Source organism: Pan troglodytes, chromosome 10 (genome assembly GCF_028858775.2).
Source record: "Pan troglodytes isolate AG18354 chromosome 10, NHGRI_mPanTro3-v2.0_pri, whole genome shotgun sequence".
Taxonomy (NCBI): Eukaryota; Metazoa; Chordata; class Mammalia; order Primates; family Hominidae; genus Pan; species Pan troglodytes.
The window spans coordinates 104,166,559-104,193,656 of record NC_072408.2 but is presented as its reverse complement, the minus strand read 5'-3'; the positions used below and the strand labels follow the sequence as shown (position 1 = coordinate 104,193,656).

Below are 27,098 nucleotides of genomic sequence, written 5' to 3'. Positions count from 1 at the left end.
GTAAAGTAGAACATGCTAGATATCAGATTTCATCATGTTCCATGTCCTGCTTCTTGTCAAGATTTGGTTCTACTACTCTGTCAATTTCTCCTGGCTTCTGTAAGGCAGGAAAACAAATACAGTTGTGGGTGCAGAATTTTTTTTTTTTAATTTGAAATGGAACTGGGATCAAGTAAATCTCTCTTTTGATCCTCCCAACAGTGTTCCCAGGAAACGTAACATTCCAGAAGGCACATCTGCCGTTACTATAACAACAGAAAGGCAGCGTCTACGGAGAATTATCTGCACTAGAGGGCAGACTGCAAACCAGCAGGATTCCTGGGTTCCTCTTCCAGGAGGCAAGGGTAAATTTTGGTGAAAAGAAGCAAAGCCTGAATAGGGTTTTGGTGTATGGATGGGGCATAGAGTGCTCAGAATTTGAGGAAGGTGAAGGGCAGCCCAAGGTTTATAAACTGATTCTACACCAAAGGTACAAAACTGCTGTCAAGGAAATCAGCTAGCAAGGATTTAGGAAAACATCTTATTGTTGGGATATAGGCACAGAGTTAAGAACTGGTTGGGGTAATACTAGACAGGTGAAAGAATCACTTTCCAGCTGTTTGACCCAAAGACAAATCACATCGCCTCCCAAGGGAGGTGAAGTCACTTACCCAGAGGAACAACATCCACTACGATCGCCCTAAGAGATACTGAGAATAGTCTTGAGCATGGCTATCCAGGCAAGTGCTGAGATGCTTGCTAAAGAGTTGAACATAGACATGAGTCTCAGTCAGTCTGTCTGAGATTTTGCCTCTTTCCTTGCCTTGGCTTTTACTTTACTAGCTTCTTCTCAGGTTCTGGATCTCTTTAGTCTTCTTTTCCAACCTCGCTACTAGACTGATCTATATTTGGGAGTCCACCTCAGCCTGTCTGCCATTCCAAAAAAAACAAAAACAAAAAAACCCTATTCATGTCACTAATCCCACTCTGCATTCCTAGTCTCTCAGTTTCAATTTCTCCTTACCTAACCTCTGGCTTTGCTTCAACATAGAGTTTTCAGACCATCCTGGATTAAACTTTGCCCCTTTTATGGTCAAAATGGCTTAATTAGCCAATTAAGTTACCATTCAGAGGAAGAGATTAATGCTAGCATAAAATAAATAAGCAGACATAAATTAATTTCTATAAATGGTTTGAAGGAAATAAGCTAAAATGTAGGAAAAACAGAGTGAGCCTTCCTTTTATAGGTGGTCAAGAAAGACATCTGTAAGGGAGGTGATATTTAAGTTGAGACCCAAGAAGAGAAGGAGTAGCTGGCTGTATGAATAGCATGTGCAAAGCCCTGCAGCATGAAAGAGATTGTGGTTGTAGAACAGAAACACTGCTGGGATGAGGCATCTCAGTAGCAAGCCGAGGATAAGAGGGTCTTGAGATGAGAGTGGGTACAGACCAGATCATGGAGAGATTTACAAGTCACGGTTAAACAGTTTGGATTTCATTCCAAGTTTCTTAAATGGCATATCGTCACAAGACCAGAAGAGACCTTTGGGACTCATTCCATCTGTCAGGTAGGAGGTAATTCTTTTGCTTTTTATCCGTGCACCAACTTTTGTAAGTAAACTTGACTAATGTTTGTTTATAATCAGTGAGTAAGCTGCTACTTTAATACTGCTACCCTGGAAGAGGCCCTTCAAGGCATGTTAAATTAACTGATGTGAATAAAAACAATGAATAAAAATACCTCTCTCCTTTAATGAGAACAGCGACTTCTCTTTCCCTGAGCTTTTTCAGTCCCATAAGACCTTTTAAAACAGAGTGAGCGTGTTCAGGTTCAAATGCTAAAAACATAATCTTGTCTCTCTCTTGTTGGATTATGTTTCGAGAAGCCATTTTAGATCAATCTTTTTGAGCACACAAGCTTCAGAAGCTGTGACTAAAACATACCCAGCACTGCTGCTAGGTTGGTCATTTTTCCCTAAGGCTGTTCTCACACAGAACCAAAGGGATGTGCCCCTTCATCTGATACATGGACCCTCCAGCTCAGGGACTGCTGAAAAAGAAGCCTCAAAGTTTGTGTTCTATAAGGGCCTGCTTATCCACTCAAATCTCGTGTAAAAGGTTGGGTAAGAGTCTATGTGCTTCTCTAATTTGCCATTCCTACGGGAGTTACAAAAAGTTTACAGAGGCACTTTTGGGATCTATTCATATGTTCTGCATATACTATCTCGTAGGGATTACATTCCATGTTTATCACGCACTCTACAAAGAGACAATGTTGTGTAATGAAAATTAGATTTTATTCCAATTGTGTAATTAATTTGTTTTATGGCCAAGTAAAAGTTATTTTTCTCTCCAAGCATTTTTGTTTGTTTGTTTGTTTGTTTGTTTGTTTGTTTGCAAGACGACCTCTAGGGCTCCTTCCAGTTCTATGACTTTGTGAATCTCAATCAACATGGACTCAAGAACAATTCTGGTATTAGCTATGGTAAGCTAAACTGCTGTTACAAGTAGACTTCAAAGTGCAAAGGCCCAAACAAAATAGAAATCTTTTTTTTTCACCCAATGGCTCAGGACAGGTGTTCTAGATCAGCTGACAGCTCTGCTCCACAATTCAATTCAGAGAACTGGTCTAAAGATACTTGGCCTTCAAAGTCACTCTAATAATAGCCCTTCCAGTCAGTCCATCAGAAAGAAGACAAGCTGAAGTCCTGGGTAAGAGATATCTCACAAGGTAAATGAAAGTAAATTATTCCTCTGGCAAGAGCCTAAACACAAGGTCACATCTAGCTGCAAGAGAGGCCACAAAATATAGTCCCAGTCTGGATCCAGACAGAACTCCATTACTAGGGAAGAAGATGAGAGAGAATTGGGGTGGACATAGAGCAGCCTCTGCTACGTGCCTAATTCCTATATTAGGTTTCAGACTATTAAGCTTTTCAATTACTGAATTATCATCACAGTTCTAAGAGACAATTACTACAATGTTCATTCTACAGATATGAAAACTATGTCCCAGAGAGCTGAAGTAAAACACAGGAAGTCTCTCAGTTAAAAGCTGAGCTAAGCTTCAATTTCAGGTCTGCTGGTCAGTGCTTTCTCTACCATAAGTACTAAATTGAAATATTTGCATAGCAAATAATCATTAACATAAATCTGCATGAATAAAAGGAACAACGAGGCATTATTGTGAAAGGTAAGAGGAACAGCTAAAGCATGCAGCAGATCTAGGACTGATTCCAAGTGTTAAGAGGTCTCCAAACTGAAAGATGGCCAAATAGGAACAGCTCCGCTCTACAGCTCCTAGTGTGAGCAACGTAGAAGACGGGTGATTTCTGCATTTCCATCTGAGGTACCGGGTTCATCTCACTAGGGAGTGCCAGACAGTGGGTGCAGGACAGTGGGTGCAGCGCACCGTGCACGAGCCAAAGCAGGGCAAGGCATTGCCTCACTCAGGAAGTGCAAGGGGTCAGGGAGTTCCCTTTCCTAGTCAAAGAAAGGGGTGACAGACGGCACCTGGAAAATTGGGTCACTCCCACCCTAATACTGCGCTATTCCAACGAGCTTAAAAAACGGCACACCAGGAGATTATATCCCGCACCTGGCTCAGAGGGTCCTATGCCCACGGAGTCTCGCTGATTGCTAGCACAGCAGTCTGAGATCAAACTGCAAGGCAGCAGCGAGGCTGGGGGAGGGGCACCTGCCATTGCCCAGGCTTGATTAGGTAAACAAAGCAGCCGGGAAGCTCGAACTGGGTGGAGCCCACCACAGCTCAAGGAGGCCTCCCTGCCTCTCTAGGCTCCACCTCTGGGGGCAGGGCACAGACAAACAAAAAGACAGCAGTAATCTCTGCAGACTTAAATGTCCCTGTCTGACAGCTTTGAAGAGAGTGGTGGTTCTCCCAGCATGCAGCTGGAGATCTGAGAACGGGCAGACCGCCTCCTCAAGTGGGTTCTTGACCCCCGAGCAGCCTAACTGGGAGGCACCCCCCAGTAGGAGCAGACTGACACCTCACACGGCCAGGTACTCCTCTGAGACAAAACTTCCAGAGGAACGATTAGGCAGCAGCATTTGCGGTTCACCAAGATCCGCTGTTCTATAGCCACCGCTGTTCTGCAGCCACCGCTGCTGATACCCAGGCAAACAGAGTCTGGAGTGGACCTCTAGCAAGCTCCAACAGACCTGCAGCTGAGGGTCCTGTCTGTTAGAAGGAAAACGAACAAACAGAAAGGACATCCACACCAAAAACCCTTCTGTACATCACCATCATCAAAGACCAAAAGTAGATAAAACCACAAAGATGGGGAAAAAACAACAGAAAAACCGGAAACTAAAAAGCAGAGCACCTCTCCTCCTCCAAAGGAACACAGCTCCTCACCAGCAATGGAAAAAAGCTGGATGGAGAATGACTTTAATGAGCTGAGAGAAGAAGGCTTCAGGCGATTAAACTACTCCGAGCTACAGGAGGAAATTCAAACCGATGGCAAAGAAGTTAAAAACTGTGAAAAAAATTAGACGAATGGATAACTAGAATAACTGATGCAGAGAAGCCCTTAAAGGAGCTGATGGAGCTGAAAGCCAAAGCTCAAGAATTACGTGAAGAATGCAGAAGCCTCAGGAGCTGATGCGATCAACTGGAAGAAAGGGTATCAGTGATAGAAGATGAAATGAATGAAATGAAGCGAGAACGGAAGTTTAGAGAAAAAAGAATAAAAAGAAATGAACAAAGCCTCCAAGAAATATGGGACTATGTGAAAAGACCAAATCTATGTCCGATTGGTGTACCTGAAAGTGACGGGGAGAATGGAATCAAGTTGGAAAACACTCTGCAGGGTATTATCCAGGAGAACTTCCCCAATCTAGCAAGGCAGGCCAACATTCAGATTCAGGAAATACAGAGAATGCCACAAAGATACTCCTTGAGAAGAGCAACTCCAAGACACATAATTGTCAGATTCACCAAAGTTGAAATGAAGGAAAAAATGTTAAGGGCAGCCAGAGGGAAAGGTTGGGTTACCCACAAAGGGAAGCCCATCAGACTAACAGCGGATCTCTTGGCAGAAACTCTACAAGCCAGAAGAGAGTGGGGGTCAATATTCAACATTCTTAAAGAAAAGAATTTTCAACCCAGAATTTCATATCCAGCCAAACTAAGTTTCATAAGTGAAGGAGAAATAAAATACTTTACTGACAAACAAATGCTGAGAGATTTTGTCACCATGAGGCCTGCCCTAAAAGAGCTCCCGAAGGAAGCACTAAACATGGAAAGGAACAACCAGTACCAGCCACTGCAAAAACATGCCAAAATGTAAAGACCATCAAGGCTAGGAAGAAACTGCATCAACTAACGAGCAAAATAACCAGCTAACATAATGACAGGACCAAATACACACATAACAGTATTAAGTTTAAATGTAAATGGGCTAAATGCTCCAATTAAAAGACACAGACTGGCAAATTGGATAAACAGTCCAGACCCATCAGTGTGCTGTATTCAGGAAACCCATCTCACATGCAGAGACACACATAGGCTCAAAATAAAGGGATGGAGGAAGATCTACCAAGCAAATGGAAAACAAAAAAAGGCAGGGATTGCAATCCTAGTCTTGGATAAAACAGATTTTAAACCAACAAAGATCAAAAGAGACAAAGAAGGCCATTACATAATGGTAAAGGGATCAATTCAACAAGAAGAGCTAACTATCCTAAATATATATGTACCCAATACAGGAGCACCCAGATTCATAAAGCAAGTCCTTAGTGACCTACAAAAAGACTTAGACTCCCATACAATAATAATGGGAGACTTTAACACCCCACTGTCAACATAAGACAGATCAATAAGACAGAAAGTTAACAAAGATACCCAGGAATTGAACTCAGCTCTGCACCAAGCAGACCTAATAGACATCTACAGAACTCTCCACCCCAAATCAACAGAATATATATTTTTTTCAGCACCACACCACACCTATTCCAAAATTGACCACATAGTTGGAAGTAAAGCACTCCTCAGCAAATGTAAAAGAACACAAATTATAACAAACTGTCTCTCAGACCACAGTGCAAACAAACTAGAACTCAGGACTAAGAAACTCACTCAAAACCGCTCAACTACATGGGAACTGGACAACCTGCTCCTGAATGACTACTGGGTACATAACGAAATGAAGGCAGAAATAAAGATGTTCTTTGAAACCAATGAGAACAAAGGCACAACATACCAGAATCTCTGGGACACATTCAAAGCAGTGTGTAGAGGGAAATTTATAGCACTAAATGCCCACAAAAGAAAGCAGGAAAGATCCAAAATTGACACCCTAATGTCACAATTAAAAGAACTAGAAAAGCAAGAGCAAACACATTCAAAACCTAGCAGAAGGCAAGAAATAACTAAAATCAGAGCAGAACTGAAGGAAATACAGACACAAAAAAACTCTTCAAAAAATTAATGAATCCAGGAGCTGATTTTTTGAAAAGATCAACAAAATTGATAGACCGCTAGCAAGACTAATAAAGAAGAAAAGAGAGAAGAATCAAATAGATGCAATAAAAAATGATAAAGGGGATATCACCACCGATCCCACAGAAATGCAAACTACCATCAGAGAATACTACAAACACCTCTATGCAAATAAACTAGAAAATCTAGAAGAAATGGATAAATTCCTCGACACATACACACTCCCAAGACTAAACCAGGAAGAAGTTGAATCTCTGAATAGACCAATAACAGGCTCTGAAATTGTGGCAATAATCAATAGCTTACCAACCAAATAGAGTCCAGGACCAGATGGATTCACAGCCGAATTCTACCAGAGGTAAAAGGAGGAGCTGGTACCATTCCTTCTGAAACTATTCCAATCAATAGAAAAAGAGGGAATCCTCCCTAACTCATTTTATGAGGCCAGCATCATCCTGATACCAAAGCCGGGCAGAGACACAACAAAAAAAGAGAATTTTAGACCAATATCCTTGATGAACATTGATGCGAAAATCCTCAATAAAATACTGGCAAACCGAATCCAGCAGCACATCAAAAAGCTTATCCAACATGATCAAGTAGGCTTCATCCCTGGGATGTAAGGCTGGTTCAACATACGAAAATCAATAAATGTAATCCAGCATATAAACAGAACCAAAGACAAAAACCACATGATTATCTCAATAGATGCAGAAAAGGCCTTTGACAAAATTCAACGACTCTTCATGCTAAAAACTCTCAATAAATTAGCTATTGATGGGATGTATCTCAAAATAATAAGAGCTATCTATGACAAACCCACAGCCAATATCATACTGAATGGGCAAAAACTGGAAGCATTCCCTTTGAAAACTGGCACAAGACAGGGATGCCTTCTCTCATCACTCCTATTCAACATAGTGTTGGAAGTTCTGGCCAGGGCAATTAGGCAGAAGAAGGAAATAAAGGGTATTCAATTAGGAAAAGAGGAAGTCAAATTGTCCCTGTTTGCAGACGACATGATTGTATATCTAGAAAACCCCATTGTCTCAGCCCAAAATCTCCTTAAGCTGATAAGCAACTTCAGCAAAGTCTCAGGATACAAAATCAATGTACAAAAATCACAAGCATTCTTATGCACCAATAACAGACAAACAGAGAGCCAAATCGTGAGTGAACTCCCATTCACAATTGCTTCAAAGAGAATAAAATACCTAGGAATCCAACGTACAAGGGATGTGAAGGACCTCTTCAAGGAGAACTACAAACCACTGCTCAAGGAAATAAAAGAGGATACAAACAAATGGAAGAACATTCCATGCTCATGGGTAGGAAGAATCAATATCGTGAAAATGGCCATACTGCCCAAAGTAATTTATAGATTCAATGCCATCCCCATCAAGCTACCAATGACTTTCCTCGCAGAATTGGAAAAAACTACTTTAAAGTTCATATGGAACCAAAAAAGAGCCCGCATCACCAAGTCAATCCTAAGCCAAAAGAACAAAGCTGGAGGCATCATGCTACCTGACTTCAAACTATACTACAAGGCTACAGTAACCAAAACAGCATGGTACTGGTACCAAAAGAGAGAGATAGATCAATGGAACAGAATAGAGGCCTCAGAAATAATGCCACATATCTACAACCATCTGATCTTTGACAAACCTGACAAAAACAAGAAATGGGGAAAGGATTCCCTATGTAATAAATGGTGCTGGGAAAACTGGCTAGCCATATGTAGAAAGCAGAAACTGGATCCCTTTCTTACACCTTACACAAAAATTAATTCAAGATGGATTAAAGACTTATATGTTAGACCTAAAACCATAAAAACCCTAGAAGAAAACCTAGGCAATACCATTCAGTACATAGGCATGGGCAAGGACTTCATGTCTAAAACACCAAAAGCAATGGCAACAAAAGCCAAAATTGACAAATGGGATCTAATTAAACTAAAGAGCTTCTGCACAGCAAAAGAAACTACCATCAGAGTGAACAGGCCACCTACAAAATGGCGAAAATTTTCACAACCTACTCATCTGACAAAGGGCTAACATCCAGAATCTACAATGAACTCAAACAAATTTACAAGAAAAAAACAAACAACCCCATCAAAAAGTGGGCGAAGGATACGAACAGACACTTCTCAAAAGAAGACATTTATGCAACCAAAAAACACATGAAAAAATGCTCATCATCACTGGCCATCAGAGAAATGCAAGTCAAAACCACAATGAGATACCATCTCACACCAGTTAGAATGGCAATCATTAAAAAGTCAGGAAACAACAGGTGCTGGAGAGGATGTGGAGAAATAGGAACACTTTTACACTGTTGGTGGGACTGTAAACTAGTTCAACCATTGTGGAAGTCAGTGTGGCAATTCCTCAGGGATCTAGAACTACAAATACCACTTGACCCAGCCATCCCATTACTGGGTATATACCCAAAGGATTATAAATCATGCTGTTATAAAGACACATGCCCACGTCTGTTTATCGTGGCACTATTCACAATAGCAAAGACTTGGAACCAACCCAAATGTCCAACAACGATAGATTGGATTAAGAAAATGTGGCACATATACACCATAGAATACTATGCAGCCATAAAAAATGAAGAGTTCATGTCCTTTTTAGGGACATGGATGAAACTGGAAACCATCATTCTCAGCAAACTATCACAAGGACAAAAAAACTAAACACCGCATGTTCTCACTCATAGGTGGGAATTGAACAATGAGAACACATGGACACAGGAAGGGGAACATCACACTCCGGGGACTGTTGTGGGGTGGGGGGAGGGGGGAGGGATAGCATTAGGAGATATACCTAATGCTGAATGACGAGCTAATGGGTGCAGCACACCAACATGGCACATGTATACATATGTAACAAACCTGCACGTTGTGCACATGTACCCTAAAACTTAAAGTATAATAATAATAAAATAAAAAAAGAAAGAAAAAGAATTTTAAAAAAGAAGTCTCCAAACTCTACAGAATGTAAGAAGTGAAATTTATCTTAAAAAAGGAAGCTGATGAACAGTTTGCAATCGAGACATTTACTCATTTTGCTGTCACTCTCTATTGGTTTACAAAGCACATATAAAGGCAGAAGGATTGCAAGAAACACTCTCATTGGAGACAAAAGTGAATTAATAAAGGGGGCCAAAATCTAAAAATACTAAAAATATAGATATATACAGTCATCCTGCACAGAGAGAAGTGGTTTTGCACAGGCAGATGGATCTGCAAATTGCTAGAGAGAACAATATATCCCTCCCCACTCCCACCCATCACACACACTCACACATTTGCAGTGCCAACTATTTTATATTTGCTATGAAAATCCAAACATAAACTGCCAATAAACCAACCTCGTGCCTTTTGAAGAATAGCCAAGCAACCTCTAAACACAACTTGGAAAATGCTATCTGGGATCTTAGTTTAAGCAAAATTTCTATGAAAATAAAGAATCCCTAAAGAATGTGTTAGGTATAATTATTCCTAGTTTTAGTCTTCAAACAGTATTGAGATAGTAATATTTCAGCATGATTTCCCTTCCAACCTTCTCCCTACTCACATTAATACGATTTTGCAAAAGTAAAGGTTCCCTTTCTTACAAATCTGTTCAAAATTGGTCATTTTTTAAAGGAATGGTAGTTTTATGGGTTACCAACTTTATATAAGAAAGGTTGTGAGGAGTCTCAGAGCTCAGCCATCATTCATAAAGCATTCATGTTGAGCTCTCAGGGAAGGGACGTTGCTAAAACCCATCAATGCAGTTATAATGTGCCTGATGGGACAAGGTAATTTATTATTTCACACAGCAAGTTAATACAGTCCTACCTGTGCCCTTTTTGAGGAGGGTATGATAGCTTATCAATGGATGATTCCTCATGGAGAATTTTCAGAATTATTCCACCCTGCATCCTGCCAGAACAAAGCTCTCTGCTAGGTCTCCTGGCCCTTTTCTCCTAATTCATTTTTATATTAGACACTCAGAGGCATAACAGAGACAGCACTGGCTACCTTCCGTCATCATTTAAAGAAAGCTGGGGATTCTACCAAAGTATACCACCATGGCCTTTAAAAAATCTAACTATAACCAACTTACTTGAGCAATTTTAAGTACCATTTTGCTTTTATATCCAAGTCTGTCATCACCAGAGTATATTTATGGAGCACTTTTGTGTTTACAGCATTGAATTCAGCAGATAACAGAGCCGAGAAAAGGCAGAAGTGGAGGATTTTTACAATTTAGAGAATAGGATCTAAATCTACTTCAAAAGCTAATCGCGTTTTATAAATGCTGTTCATCCTAATGCTAATTTCTCTGGTCTTTTGTTTACACAAGAAAGCTCCAGGCTGGTTTATGGTGTCACATTTATCACCGGGTAGAATATAAGCAAATCCCATTACACCCAAATTAAACCACCCAAATGAACCAAAATGTGGATTATGGTATCTCTTTATGCTACATTTTTACTTGAAAACAGAAACATTATTCTAATGCTCAGCAAATACAAAAGAAAAGCAACCTGATTCTTATTTTGACTTTCTCATCACTGTCTGAGCCCTAAGGCTCATCAGTAACTACACAGAAAGAGAAAAAGCAAACAAACAAAAAACCCTTAAATCCTCATTAAGCAACCCAAAGGGATTTGGGCTGTAATCCCAAAAGACACAATCCCAAATGCCATAATCCCAAATGTTGAAATCCTGAAAGATCAAAGTTCCTAAAGTCTAAAAATTCCAAAAATAACAATCCCAAAAGATCCAAATCCCAACTATATAATTCTGGAAAAAAATTACAAAAATAATTACTTAAAAGGATTTACTGACATTTTTAAAGAGGGGTTTATTTGAGAAATGTATAAAAACATGACTGAGGTTGGGCACGGTGGCTCATGCCTGTAATCCCAGCACTTTGGGAGGCCGAGGTGGGTGGATCACCTGAGGTCAGGAGTTCGAGACCAGCCTGACTAACATGGTAAAACATCATCTCTGCTAAATACAAAAAATTAGCTGGGCATGGTGGCACCTGCCTGTAATCCCAGCTACTAGGGAGGCTGAGGCAGGATAATCGCTTGAACCCAGGAGGCAGAGGTTGCAATGTACCGAGATCACACCACTGCACTCCAGCCTGGGCAACCAGAGTGAAACTCCATCTCAAAAACAAACAAACAAACAAAAAACCATGACTGAACACTTTATAGGCCACTTTACACAATAAAATAGGCAATAATAACACACATATTTTTGGAAGCACAAACACTAAAGTACACGAACAACAGTTGCACAGTTATAACAGTTATGGGCAAGTGAGCCATACTCTAAGTAAATAGGTCAAAAAGCAAAATGTATAAACCATATCACTATGGCTCATAATTGTGTGCATAACTTCAGTTGTCTGAAATACGGTGATGAACAACCTAGGTTTTGATGAGATAGAGCAAAAGCCATTGTGGGTCACCACCACATATGCATTTGCCCAAAGAGCTGAGATCTTGGGAACTTTTATCTTTCACAGATGCCAGTGTAGGAAAAAGACAGCTCTTCACTTATTGAAGAAGTTTCAGTGTTTTAACATACATGCACAGTGCTCACACATACATTGCCACAAAGTCAACATTGTAATAATGCACCTTTGTGGAATCAAACTTACAAAAAAATGTATAAAATAAATGAGAACTCTCTAACGGTTTTTGCACAATTTGTATCTCCAGTATTGGAAATGATGTGAAGATGAAGTACACAGCACAGTGAATTGGTGCTAATGTGTGAAGTGACAGAAGTCATTCACAATTAAATAATTTGACAGGGGAGAGTTCTTATATTTTTTGCCTGCATTTCCACTTCTATGATCTTTGAAACACTCGCTGCACTTGTATTTGGAGAGCTGTTATGGTCTACAAATTTTGTAAGTATATGCTGCTCATTTGAAAGTCTAGTTATTGCCTGGCTCTTGCAATTAAGCAATTTTCTGCTTTCGAAGCACCAATAATAATTAGCCTTTAAACTTTTATCTTTCACCATTAAGTACACTCGTACACTTAACTTATCACAGTCTTTTTGCAAGGGAACAATTTCACAGATCTCTTCCACTGTATGGTAAGAAATACAGTAAAAATGAATGATATTTGCCTTCCCCAATACCAAATAGTGTAGTCAGGATTCTCTAGAGATACAAAACCTATAGGATATGTATATAGATACATGAGAGGGAAATTGGCTCATGGGATTATGGTGGCTGAGAAGTCCCACAACAGGCTGTCTGCAAGCTGGAGACCCTGAGATGCTGATAGAGTGGCTCAGGATAAGCCTAAGGGCCCCAGAACTAGGGAAGCCAATGATGTAACCCTCAGTTTGAAGTGGAAAGCCTTAGGACTCAGGGGAGTGGACTCTTAGTCCTGGAATCCAAAGGCCCATGAGCCTGGAGTTCTGATGTTCAAGGCAGTGAAAGAAAAATCTGTGTCCGCTCTCAGAGAGAAACTAATTGGCTCCCTGTATTTGTTCTCTCCGTGGCCCCTGCTGATCAGAGGGTGCCTACCAACATTTAAAGCAGATCTTCCTCACCTAGTCTACTCAGACTCACACACTAATCTCTGGAAACTCTCACAGACACACCCAAAACAATACTTTACTAGGTTTCTAGGTATTCCTTGATCCAGTCAAGTTGACAACTAAAGTCCACAAATCCATCCCTTGTCAACTTAGCACTCAAATGCATCTCCTTAAGCCATACTTAATTTCCAAATAAAAATAATTACAAGATAATAGTTCCTCCTAACATGATGCAACTCACATGAAATAACTCACACGAAGCAACTATCCTGCACACAGCAAAAATGCACTAATCACTTTCTCAGAGTTCAGCTTTAGACAATTTCAAAGTTCTGGATTTTAATCTTTCAGGAATGTGATTTGGGGGATTTTAGACATTAGGAATATTTGACTAGGGATTTTGATCTTTTGGGATGTCAACATTGAAGATTATGGCATTTGAAATTGTGTCTTTTGGGATGATGATTAGCACCAGACTCAAAGGTGAAAAAGCCCAGGGATGGTGTTAAGGTAACACATGGATATGGTTATCTCTGACTGTCTTTACAGCAGCACCCTTCCTCAGACATTCAGACCTTTCAGCACTCTCTCAAAACTCTGCAGTTTCACCAATGTTCTCATTGTTATTTAGCTTAGAAAATGCCTCTTACTAATCGTAACATCCACTATTTTTCACAATGTCCAGGTACTTGTTCCCTCTCTCCCTCCCAGGGATATAACTAATGTACAAGCAAAGCCTCATCTCTGGTTTTAGGACACACTGAGTTCTGAAGTGATGGTGTCAGGCAGAAACAGTGACCACTTTTATTATTCTCATTTTTGTTGTTGTTGTTTTTTGAGACAGAGTCTCACTCTGTCACCCAGGCTGGAATGCAGTGGCACAATCTCGGCTCACTGCAACCTCCGCCTCCTGGGTTCAAGCAATTCTCTGCCTCAGCCTCCCGAGTAGCTGGGATTACAGGTGCCCGCCACCACACTCAGCTAATTTTTTTTTTTTTTTTTGCATTTTTAGTAGAGATGGGGTTTCACCATCTTGGCCAGGCTGGTCTTGAACTCCTGACCTCGTGATCCACCTGCCTTGGCCTCCCAAAGTGCTGGGATTACAGGTGTGAGCCACCGCGGTGGCCTATTATTCTCATTTTAAGAGCACTAGTCTGACAGAATGAAGCTTTCAAAGACATTGAAGACCAAGGATGTGATTTTTCCCCCTAGGAGAATCTAGGCAGTTATGTAAAAAATATATTCACAGCAATTTCAATCAGATCTACCCTTTCAAACTTAAATGCCACCAGGTGAGTATATTGGTGAATATAAAGCCTCACCCTTTACAATAAAAAAAAATCTGGCTCTATACTACTATGCCTTTGGTGTCAAATCTATCAATTTGAGCTTTGCCTATTTATATCTAAAATATATTACCCTTTTTATTAAATGAATGAGTTCCAAAAGTTATCAAGGTCAATCATAAGAGCACAAACCCACTTTAACACTGTCACCCAGCTACCCATTCATTCACAATTCATTACGTGAATAACAGATTAGATAGATAGATAGATAGATAGATAGATATACAATCTTGGGGTTTGAGGGTTCCCAATCCATAGCACTCCCCATCCTTACCAAAATTCTGACCCAATTGAAAAATAAGACAAAAGTAATAATAGGCTGGGCATGGTGGCTCACGCCTGTAATCCCAGCACTTTGGGAGGCCAAGGCAGGCAGATCACTTGAGGTCAAGAGTTCGAGACCAGCCTGGCCAACACAGTGAAACCCCTTCTCTATTAAAAATATAAAAATTAGCCAGGCGAGGTGGCAGGCACCTGTAATCCCAGCTACTTGGGAAGTTGAGGCAGGAGAATTGCTTGAACCCAGGAGGCGGACGTTGCAGTGAGCTGAGATTGTGCCATTTGCACTCCAGCCTGGGCCTGGGTGACAGAGTGAGACACTGCCTCAAAAAAAAAAAAAAAAAAAAAGAGAGAGAGAGAGAGAGAGAGACACAAAGTAATAGTAAATAAAGATCAAGTTATTATTTTTTTCTGTTAAAGCTGGTAAAGAAAACTATGTTTTATCTGTGCAAACAAGAGGACTTCTTAATGCATAACACAAAACATAAGGAGTGCTATCATCCAGCCACAGGGGACTCTAAACCACTCCGGCCCTCTCCTGTGAGTTGCAAGGCTCACCATATGGCCAAAGACAATCAAGAGCATAAACTCACAGACCAGATTCTAAGAGACAGTAAGGAAAAAGGGGCAGAACTATGCACACACACCCAGTTTCTTATGCCCAAGTCCAAAATCGAACAAATCACTCCTTTCCCCAAAGTGAGTGAGGAGCTGGAACGAGGTCGCGAGTATCACACTCAGCAGTGCCTCTTCACATGGATGGAAATATTTGGGGTGGGTCAGGGTGCCGGGCATAAGTGCCTCTTTCCCTCACAACATCTCCCAGGGGTTTATTCTCTTAATCCAGTTGGCTTCACTGCAACATGCCGAGTTTCTCATCCCAAATTCTCTCTGTTAAGCCATTCATTTCCCCAGCCCCCGCTTTATCCCAAGGGGTAGAGATTCCAGAATTATTACACTGATGGATTTCTCTCCACATGGAAGGAAACATTACACAGTGGAACCAGTTTCCCCACCAAAATCATTATTTATAATCTAGAAAATTTATGGTCTAGAGAAACAAAGACATAAAATATTAATAGAAAAATGTTATATAACAATATTGATATAAGGCGTTATAGGAACATAAATGAGGAAGTAAGCAATTCTATTTAGTTTGTATATATAAGTCAATGTGTTATAAACCTGAGCTGGTTTTTTAACGTTAAATATGTAACCACTAAAATATCTATTTGTCCTAGAATAATTCCTTAATTTTATAATGTGCTTTATCCATTTGCAATGTAACTTTTCACAACAATGTAACTTCTGATTAGGTGTCTTTTCATTCAATCTGTGCTGTTTCCCCTTGCCTCTGAAACATGGGCACAGCCACATACACACACCTGGGCACAAATGCATATACACACATGCACACACCACATACTCTCAGACACCAGAAGTGTCTCCCAGCGATCATTCTCCTTGCTTCAGTCAGAGCTATCACCACATGTATCTGGGCACATGGCTGCCCAGAATAAAGACTATATTTCTAGATCTTGCTTTCATCTAGAAGTGATCCCAGAATATGAGTGGTATAAGTAAATACCATATGGATTAGGAAGAGTGACTTCCTTCCTTTGCTCCTTCCTATTTATGGGAATGTGGCTTTTGTGGCTGGGGTTAAAGCTGCTATCTTGGACTTTAAGGGAACTTTGAGAATGAGGCCACATGTGGCACAAGAAAATGAAAGAAACATGTGCTCCTTATACCATGAAGTGCCAAAGTAGCCCTGGGCCCAACGTTTACATGAGAAAGAAAAGAACCTCCATCTTGGTTAGGCCTCTGCTATTTTGGGTCTTCAGTCTTCTCTCTCACTTTCTCTTTCTTTCTCCTATCTCGTTGTCATCATAGAACTCTTGTGCTTCCCTTTGTTTCTTGCTGATGTATTGAGGATGCCTTTCTCCTACTTATTTCTAACCTGTCCTATCTCAGCTTTAAACACTTACCTCAAATGTTATCCATTCCAAGAGTTTTCTTATTCCCATCCCTGGCCACCGTCTCTGTACTCTCAGAGCAACTTTTGCAACTTAATTCTGGGTTGACTTACCTTCTTCTTAACAGACACATGATTCTAAACTATTTTACTAGATATCCTCAGGTCTAGCAAAGTGCTTGGTGCACAAACAGCCTTCAGCACATATTGATTGAGGTAGACAGGGTAAGTATTATTATTTCCATTTTAAAGATAGAAAAACTGAGCTTAGTAATTTATGTAATACCATGTAAGTTAGTATACATTCAACTCGTGTTTTTCCACTTTACCAGGATGCACTCAGCTTATAAAATAACTATGATTTCAGTCACTTGGATACATCCTTCTGTTTCAGGATGTTTCTTGTTCACAAGTAGACCTAGGCCTGAGAGAAGATACATGGAAGTCTTGTATATTCATTTCCTTCACTACTTAATTTAGAGACCAAATATATACTCCACACTCCTATAGAGTAGCTAAGGTATCCAGTAAGTTAGGGGGAAGCAATCTCAGGTTTTGTTTTGTTTTGTTTTGTTTTGAGATGGAGTCTTGCTCTGTCGCCCAGGCTGGAGTGCAGTGGCACGATCTCGGCTCACTGCAACCTCTGCCTCCTCCTGGGTTCAAGCAATTCTCCTGCCTCAGCCTCCAGAGTAGCTGGGATTACAGACATGTACCACCAGTCCTGGCTAATTTTTGTATTTTCAGTAGAGACGGGGTTTCATCATGTTGGCCAGGCTGGTCTCGAACTCCTAACCTCAAATGATCCACCCACCTTGGCCTCCCAAAGTGCTGGGATTACAGCCATGATTTACCACGCCTGGCCTGCAATCTCAGTCTTTTTAATGTTAAACTGCATTCAAATTTCTTCCATCATGTTCATTTCTCTGCCTACTAATTAAGCAATTTTGACAATTGTTTTAGGAGGTGAGTGGTAAGTGGTAACAACTTTTATGCAAGTATAGTATTTAACTAAACAGATTTTTATGTTTTTCTACATTAGAGCCCAGCAATCTTACCTGAAAATTGATTTAAATGTTATGCAAATGAGTTGATTACCAGAAAGTTGATTTAAATGTTATACAAATGAGGTCGGGCATGGTGGCTCACACCTGTAATCCCAGCACTTTGGGAGGTGGAGGTGGGTGGATCACCTGAGGTCAAGAGTTCGAGACTAGCTGACCAACATGGTGAAACCCCTTCTGTACTAAATACAAAAAATTAGCTGGGCATGGTGGCACATGCCTGTACAACTACAGTTGGCTTTCCGTATCCAAGGGTTCTGCACTTATGGATTCAACCATTCAATCATCAATCAAAAAAAATTTTTTTTAAATGAACAGTTGTATCTATACTGAATATGTACAGACTTCTTGTTCTTGTCATTATTCCTTAAACAATACAGTATGACAACTATTTACATAGAATTTACACTGTGTTAGGTATTATAGGCAATCTAGAGATGATTTCAAGTATGTAGAGGATGTGCATAGGTTATATGTAAATACTACACCATTTTATGACAATGAATTAAGCATCCTTGGAGTCTGACATTTTCAGGGGTCCTAGAACCAATCCCCCAAGAAGAGACAATTGTATATAGTATATGTACACAGTCTTCTCTAATCCTGAGAAGTAATCTTGGTCTAACATAAAGAACATATTTTTATATACCTTCAATGTGAAACCAGCTCATGATGGCCTGGTTTCAAAGGCCTATTGCTGAGCAGCTTAGGTACTCAGGTGCTTGGAAGTGGTTTGTAGCCCAAGAAGGATTTATAAAATGGTAGAAGAAAATAATAACATAAAGAATATCAAACTGAAATAAATTCCTTAATATAAAAACCCAAACATATGAACCTGCTCTACGCCAGAACTGAAGCATTTCTTTCTGTTTTGATCTCCCAAAATTCGCTGGGCAGACAGATCTTAACACTGTGATGACAGCATCTCCCATCAGATATATATTCTATGGAGCAGGTAATAGGGCTGTGAAGTACGTTCTTAGACTATCAAGAGGGAAAGGCTTCTCAAGTCAGGGAAAGAAAGAAAAACTAGAAGTACAACTTAATGCATCCACAGCAAATATTCTAAGAACCCAACAAGAAAAAATGGGTTTGAATTAAAGCAAGAGGAATTTCAGTTTGTTGTAAGAAAGCATTTCTGGATAATGGCTAAGTGCCTGTTAACCTGCCAGTTACTGAGAGCAGGAGGTGGCTTGTTCAAGCCAGGCTCTCAGCTTCATCATGGCCAGGAGAAATCTTCCTGAAACATGAAACCTTATCATGTTAGACTTCTGCTTAAAACACTACAATGACATCTACTAACTTTTAGAATCAAATATATGAAATGCAAGATTGTTTTTTAAACATAAGCCACCGCCTTCATCTCCAATTTTGTTTTCTCCCACTCCTTCTTCGACACATTAAACTATTTACAGTGCCTGCATGCGTGCGTGCACACACACACACAAACATACACAGCTACACACAGACGCACACCATGGTTCTCCAGGTGTCTTTGCCTTTGCATATTCTGTTTGCTTTGCCCAGTCCATTTGACAAACTCCTCCTCTTCATGGAAACATTGCATGGATTTTGTCTCTCCATGAAGTTTCCTGTGAGCCTGAACTGGCAAGATTAGTCACATCCATATCAGTAAGTCTTCTGAATTTCTAAAATTTCATAAATTTTCCTGTATGTTCACAATTCTATTCTACTACTGCATTTGTTTTACTCCTACAGAGTATGAGCTTTTTAGGGGAAGGGACTATATTGCTTTTTGGAGGTCCCTAGCATATACTATAAATCAGCATAAGGAGGTACTCAATAATTATTTGTTCAACTACAGAGAAAGAGCTGAAATTTGCTTTCTCCATTCACCTTCACTCATTCTATTCTCTCACACTGGGTGAGCCCCAGGATCACACAAGAGCAGGCATTTCTCAAGCCCATTAGCTTATTTGTAATTCTACTTGGATACAAACATAGCCACATCAGTTGTTACTTGATTCTAAATCCTAATTGGGTCTATCCATCTTACTCTTATCATATTATTCCCCAAAAGCTTGCTCAGCAAGACTACCATAGATGGTGGTGGTTTTAAAAAGGCCACAGATTCTTTGCCACCCCTTCCATTAAGAGTGGGAGTCTCATTCTTTGCCTTCATATTCCGGACTGGTCTTAGTGACTTTTTTTTAATCACTAGAATACAGAGGAAGTGACATTCTGGGGTTCTGAGGCTAGACCATACCTTGCAGCTTCTTCCTGCTCTCCTTGGAGACTCTAAGAACCCTGAACTGTCATGTAAGAAGTCCAATGGCCCTGAGACCCTATATGCTAGAAAGCTCACATACAGGTGTTCTGATTGACAGCCCCACTTGAGCCTCACCTTTCCAACCACTCTGCCAAGGGGCCAACATCCTTCTTCAACCCACCAGAGCACTTTGTCGGCCAGATAAATGCTACCTAGTGGCCTTTGTTGATGCCATATGGAACAGAAGAATCACCCAGCTGAGATCTGCCTAAATCCCTGACCTACAAATATGTGCAAATAATAAAGTGGTTATTGATAACTGCAACACAGACTCTTCTCCTCCACTTCCACTTCATTGCTCAGCACCCTTATCAGCTCAGTCTATATAAATATAGAAGTATTCCTACTTTGAGTCCTTAAATTATGGAATTAATTTACTCTAGCAGATCCTTTCTCTCTATCTCTGGTGAGGTGTGTTTTCTGTTCCTTTCTCAGATAATGTATTCTCAGTCTGACTTATTCCTTAAAATGTTCAGCTTTTTCTAATCTTATCATTTATTTTTTCCTTCTATTTCATTATACCCCCACTCCCCCTCCTGCTATGTCATTGTTACAGACATCAGTAATCCCTGAATCTTCTTTCCTTTCTTTTCAAGAGAGCTCTATAGAATTATCCAGCAACCGAAGTGTTAAGTATTTGAACAGGTAATGAGGATATGCTGGAGACTCTATATCCCTGGAGTCTTTAAAATAGGATAAGCAATAGATAATCACCTATCCGATTGGGTGTTTTAAATATTCCTCATCATAGGATCAGAGGGCCCGGATTGAACAATCCCTAGTGATTCCTTTTCTGCCAGAAGATTCTATGTTAGATTCAGATGCATAGAACCAGTCAAAGTCTTGAAACATATGAGCACTCAAATTCTTAATAATGTAGTTTGATTACAAACAAATAACTGCTTGAATCATGTGTTTGACATATATTTGAATAATTTCATTTTTTGAAACATGTTTGATTGTTTAAAACAACTCTTCTATGATCAATGTTTATCACTATATTAATTTCCTTTTGGGTATTTTGTAATTTTTTTCCTCCAAGAATACTACCAAACTTTGCTATTTTCTACTTCTGGTGTATTCAATTGTTGTTCAAATGTGGCTTTTTAAAATCCACCTTGTGTATAAAATAAAAAGAGAGAAAAAGCTACTTGACATTTTTGCTTTGGTGTCTAACCCATGCACTTCAGAAATGAGTGAGCTTCATTTTCGTAATTGATGACAAAATGATCATCTTAGAATGTGGGGAAGATGTAAAATTCTTTCTGTTTCTTCACTGCGGGTTTTCCTCTCAAACCAACTGAGGAGAAGCAGCACTGCCAAGTAAAAAAGTTTAACAGTTTGTTATGTTAATCTTTAAAATGTACCCAGAAAACATTTTTTGGCCAAAGCAGTCAAGATTGACAGCTGTTCTGTGTCCCCCACTGAAAACAAATGGAGTAAAGAGTTCTGTGCATGTGATGTGTTGAACAGTCAAATGACAACTGTGGGTTGATCCACACTCTAAAGCAGCAGAATTAGAAGGAGGGCGTGGAGTGGGGGTAGAGGGAGGCATGCTGTAGAAAGCATTATACTTGCATCACCTGCCAATTCTTGTCAATATGGCAAAATGTAGTTGCTGTAACTGAGAGACCCCACAGCTATAAAGTTCTTACTTTCGAGTCTCATTCAAAGTGAGATTAGAATCAGGTTGGAACAGACTCACAGAGAGATTTCTCTCCTTCGCAATGTTATCAGGGAGGAAAGGCAATGTCACAGAGAGTCCAAGAGCCAAAAGCAATCACATAAGGAGGGCAGCCATGCAGCAATGCACTGCAGAGCTCAGAACAGCAGAAAAGTCCGAAGGATTGGAGATTCCTGAAAGGGAAGGGGAAACAAAGACTGCCTTAAGAGGGGAGTATGCCCCCAGATGAGGAAGCCGTGTTAGACAGAGATGCCACAAAACACATCAGCTTAAGAAAGAGAAGAGTAGAGCCAGACAGTGGTGCTACCCCTGCCGCTGTACTTAAAAAACTACAAGTTATTAATCCCTCCATAACTCGGTTTCCTCCTCTGTAAAAAGATAATAGGTCCTAAGAATATTGTGGTATATTAAATGCATTTATTTTATAGTTCTGAGAATACAAATTACTCAGTGTTAATTTTTATATTTATTATTAAAGATTTCCTGAGTCCCCCTTGCTATTTATATTGTTTTGTTTTCTGCACTTGTTTTATACTCAGTTATTTAGTTGATAATATTGCTTTATCAGCCAAGATAACTCTAAAATTAAAAGTTAAAATTAATCAAATTTTCTTATATTAACGGGGTCAGAAACCGTCCAACAACTTTGTTGTTTCTGCCTACCTAATGGCCTGATAGGTGAAACCATAAAGGAGAAACAGAAACAATAGAAAGCTGAAATAAACTTTCTAAAGGGTAAGATTCTGATCTTTCCATCCTCTACACAGTACAGCAAATAAAACTCTAGATATATAGTTTTCCTAAAGTTAATAGATAGCAGTTAAGACTAGAGGCAAAATGTTTTTTCCTCAGAATACTTAAAAAAATAGTAGCTGCTTCTTTCCAGCTAAACTGTCAAAATCATGAACGCAGGAATAGGGTCTATCTTACTCCATACATACAAGGCAACAGACAGAATAGGTATTTGTTGGTTGACATTATTTTTTCTCAGTTAATATTTATTGAGGGTCTATTATATGCTAGACAGAGAGCTCAGCAGTTAATACAACTTAAAATTTATAAATACAGGCTTTCTGCATGAAGCCTATATTTCAATGGAGAAGAGAGATAATAAGCAAGTAACAGAGATAGATAGATAGATAGATAGATAGATAGATAGATAGATAGATAGAAGATATGATAGAAGATATGATAGATTAGATAGATAGAAGGTAGATAGATAGAAGACAGAAACAAATGGATAGGTAGAAGATAGATGATAGATAGATGTTTAATGTAATGTCAGATGATGATGATTGCTGTGAATTAAAATAAAGCACGGCCAGTAGAGACAGAGTGATGGGGGCTGCTGTCTTAGACTAGTGGTTACAGATGACCTCTCAAGGGACATGATTGTTGATAAATGACCTATGTAAATTGAGGTAGAGAGACATGACATATCTGAGTATATATAAAGATTTGGGTGAAATAACTAAAAGAGAGGCATGTGGAATTTTCTTAATTAAAAAAATAAAACATCTCCATGTAAAGGTCAAGAGTAAGCCTGTATTCAGATATCAGATAACTTGTGAAACATTAAAATATCTCACGAAAAGGTTCTTAATTCTAATTTTCTTTCATCACCTTAAAAATGGCTATAGTTATTCTCCACCTTAGCTACTGTAATAGAAATAAGGTCAATACACTCAGTGTGTACAGACTGAAATTAATCATGTGTAATGCACAGTCCATTTTGAGAGATGAGAGAGCAGGAGCCAGTTGACTATTCTGCCTAATTCGGTAGGTTACCTGAGCCACAGTGAGAACGCATGGGTGTTTGATGAACTGGAATAGATTTATCATGCTGGACACTTTCCTGTTTGAATCATTCTCGTAGCTGATCCCTTTAAGGCACCCTTTGTTATACAAACAAAATTGTATTTACCTTCAAGAACAACAGAGGATGCTTGGTAGAAAATTAATTTTATGTTTAATTAGGAGCTGTTCACATTATCTGGCTCATATCTGGTACTGTCAGTACACCATGGTACTGTATTCCACATAAATAGGAATTTTTACCTGGATGATTGCTTTTTAGCAAAGATATATTTTACTAGGGCCAATTGTGCTATGCATGTATATCATATTTCCTGAATCTCATATCCTTATATTTCATTCAAAAGAGCCCAGAGAGAACTAAAATAATATTTTGACATTTAAGCTAAAAAGTAAAAAATAAGAGGACTTTCAACCATTAGAACAGTAGATATCAATTTCTGGCTAAACGTTAGAATCACCTAGAGATTTTTTTAAAAATACCAGTGCACATGTCATACTCGTCGGGTTTGTGCAGCCAGGCTTAAAAACTACAGCATCAGAAAATTCTTTAGAGATATATGAGTTATAAAGAGAGAAGTTTGAATAATTGTATTTGAAAAGTATTTTCTTCAAGGCTTATTTGAAGGTCTTAAATAACATATATCATACTATATAAAATATTACCAAAGAAAGCAACTTAAACTGAAGTTAATTTTAACAACTAGCAAGAACTCATTGTAAACAAGACACTCTGCTAGATACTATAAGTTTATGTGAAATGAAGAAATGCTTACCTCGAGCACAGTAGGATTTACCAGAAAGCTACTGAGTCTAAACTCCAGGGCCTTTATTTGCACAGCCCCCTTCCAAGGCCCTGAGAGGGACCCTAGCAATGTGTTGATATTTTCATAGCTTTTATAAAATTTGCGAAAATCTAGCTGGGCACAGTGACAGGTGCCTGTAATCCCAGCTACTCGGGAGGCTGAGGCAGGAGAATCACTTGAACCGAGGAGGCGGAGGTTACAGTGAGCCGAGATTGCGCCATTGCACTCCAGCCTGGGTGACAAGAGTAAAACCCTGCCTCCAAAAAGAAAAAAATTGCAAAAATCATATAGTTTATCCACTGCTGTCTCTTTCCCTGATAGCTTTCCAATCACATGTTTCCCTGGTGCCTGGTGGTATCAAGTAATCAGGGATACTTGGGGGCTCCAGAAAAGGAGGAGTTGAATGAAGATACATTCGGTTTTGGTTTATAGAATATATTCATGTGATTTACTGTCATTTCTGTGCATACCTAAGTGATTGCTAGTTGTCCTGAGCTAGGAATGGTTTGCAGAAATATTACCCACTCCCCTAACTCAGGCTAGTGACATGAATTTTCAGGACTAAAAACTCATAATAATAAGTTGGTGAAAAACTGGTTAACAAAGGTTGTCAATTCAAAGAGAATTTGTGATTAGTCACTGCACATGAAAACCTGCAATGACCTGAGGTCTTACAACTCACCTGTAAAAGACACTTGTAGAAGCTTTCCCAAATTCAACAATAATTTCAATAATATATATGACATGACCAATAGCAAACTTTTAAGATATGGGAGACTTTTCAAAGCTTTCAATAACGAATAAATCAGCTGTGCCAGACGAAAGATGAGATTATCTTTTTCTTTTCTATACAGAAAATAATTTTCCAAGTTTATTGTCAGATGAAGAGTTAAAGAATGCACCAAAAAAAGTGTAAGTAAAAATATTATATGTGTCAGAAAGTTATTTTTAAAAATATTTCTTTTCCTGAATCTTTTATTTATAGACTTTGACAGATTTTTTAAAATTTGTTGTGATTTCTTTCCTCATTCTAAACATTCACTTTTATATCTATTTTTGTACTTGTAATTTTGTATTTTTTAAAAGACACCCTCAAAACTGTATGAGCTTCAACTCCCACCTGAATCCACCCCTGCCTCAAGAAACTCATAAGCATTGGCTCATAATGACTTACCCTACAAACCAGTCATATGCTTAAAATTCCACCTTCTTCCAAAATTCAAGTGGAAACAATACAAAGACAGGGACTTATTGATCTGAAAGAATGAGGAGCTACACTATTTGAGTAATGTTTATTAAATTGTGTATACATAGTGGTGTTAAGTTTCCAAAAAATTGTACTATAGTTGCAACATGGATGTCTTGAATCCATAGTAGAGTCAATTATATCAGCCAGGCAAAACTAATTACGAAGAGTGAAATCAGCAATTTGCATAGTGCAGGTGCTTCTGCCCTCCACTCTAGTCCACGAGCATCCACCTGAGTGTGATGTGGCACACCCAGACCTGCTGCTCTTTGGTTCTTAGTTCTCCACGGGCCCCTTCTAGCGTCAGCATCTTTCTAGGCTAAGTATGAGTCTAGTGTTTAAAGACACATATTTTTTATACAACATGAAGCCTAAGTAGAAAACATTTTTTTAATCTGGCAATGCTAGAGGGAATTTTGTTCATATTCCTATTTTTCCTTTTGTTCTGACTTTCAATGTGAGATTGTTCAAGTATATAAAGAAGAACAGGACAAAGAAAACCCATTTATCAAGTATGTAGAGCAAGTGTTCACATGTTGCCATATTTGCTTCATCTCTCTATGCTCATATCCATTTTTTTATTAAACTGTTACAAAGTTACAGACATCATATCACTTCACCCTTAATGCTTCAAAATGTAGCTCCAAAAAAATAAAAAATAAAAAAAATACAAAAGACAGACTCCTACATAACCGTGACAGCATTATCATGCCTTACAAAAGTAACAGCAACTCCCTAATATGGTCCACATAATCCACATTCAAATTTCTTCAGTTTTCTTGAGCATAACTCTGAGAGCTAGTTTTTTCCAAACCAAGATCTAGTCATGTTTTGTGTATTACATTTAGTTAATGTCTTTTTACTCCATTTCAGTTCCATGATATTGACTGTTTCCAGGACCAGGCTTGATATCTTACAGGACAGTCCACATTCTGAATTTATCTGATTCTCTTTCTTTCTTTCTTTTCTTCTTTCTCTCTCTCTCTCTCTGTCTCTTTTCTCTCTCTCTCTTTCTTCCTCTCTCTCTCTTTTTATTTTTTCTTTTTTTTGAGACTGAATCTAGTTCTGTCATCAAGGCTGGAGTGCAGTGGCATGATCACAGCTCTCTGCAGCCTTGACTTCCCGAGCTCAGAAGATCCTCCCACCTCAGCCTCCAAAGTAGCTAGGACTACAGGCGTGCACCACCTACCCAGCTAATTTTTGTATTTTTTTGTAAAGACGGAGTTTCATCATGTCACCCAGGCTGGTCTCAAACTCCTGGGCTCAAGTGATCCTCCTGCCTTAGCCTCCCAAAGTGCTGGAATTACAGGCATGAGCCATCGCACCTAGCCAATCTGAGTGTTTCTTAACACGAATTTGTTGCATTGCCCACTGACTTTCCTGTAATCAAGAGATTAAATCTATTGCTTGATCAGATGAATACTTCATAAGCAATTCCAAGTATTGATTTTGGAATATGACCTCCTTATAAGATGCAACTTTATTATAAGACCTCAATTAAATCTCAGTAGAGGCCTGAAATTTCTATCCAGGAATTTTTATCTTTACAGATGAAGACACTAAGGCTGGAGTGTCTAAATGACTTG

The 27,098-nt window shown here is 39.2% G+C and overlaps 1 long non-coding RNA gene across 6 annotated transcripts in view; it reads left to right on the top strand.

Moving 5' to 3' along the window:
* Nucleotides 1-263: 263 nt before the first annotated feature.
* The window catches only part of LOC107967611 (uncharacterized), a 51,639-nt gene continuing 24,804 nt past the window's right edge, over nucleotides 264-27,098 (top strand). For 2 of the 6 annotated variants that reach the window (XR_001708210.4, XR_010148123.1), the window contains exons 1-3: nucleotides 276-344; nucleotides 1,227-1,547; nucleotides 25,121-25,178. This is a non-coding gene — a long non-coding RNA (uncharacterized LOC107967611). Of the gene's footprint in view, nucleotides 345-1,226; nucleotides 1,548-2,380; nucleotides 2,465-2,550; nucleotides 2,692-25,120; nucleotides 25,179-27,098 lie in introns of all 6 variants that reach the window. The other 4 variants (XR_010148126.1, XR_010148125.1, XR_001708212.3 and 1 more) reach the window with 4 other exon arrangements.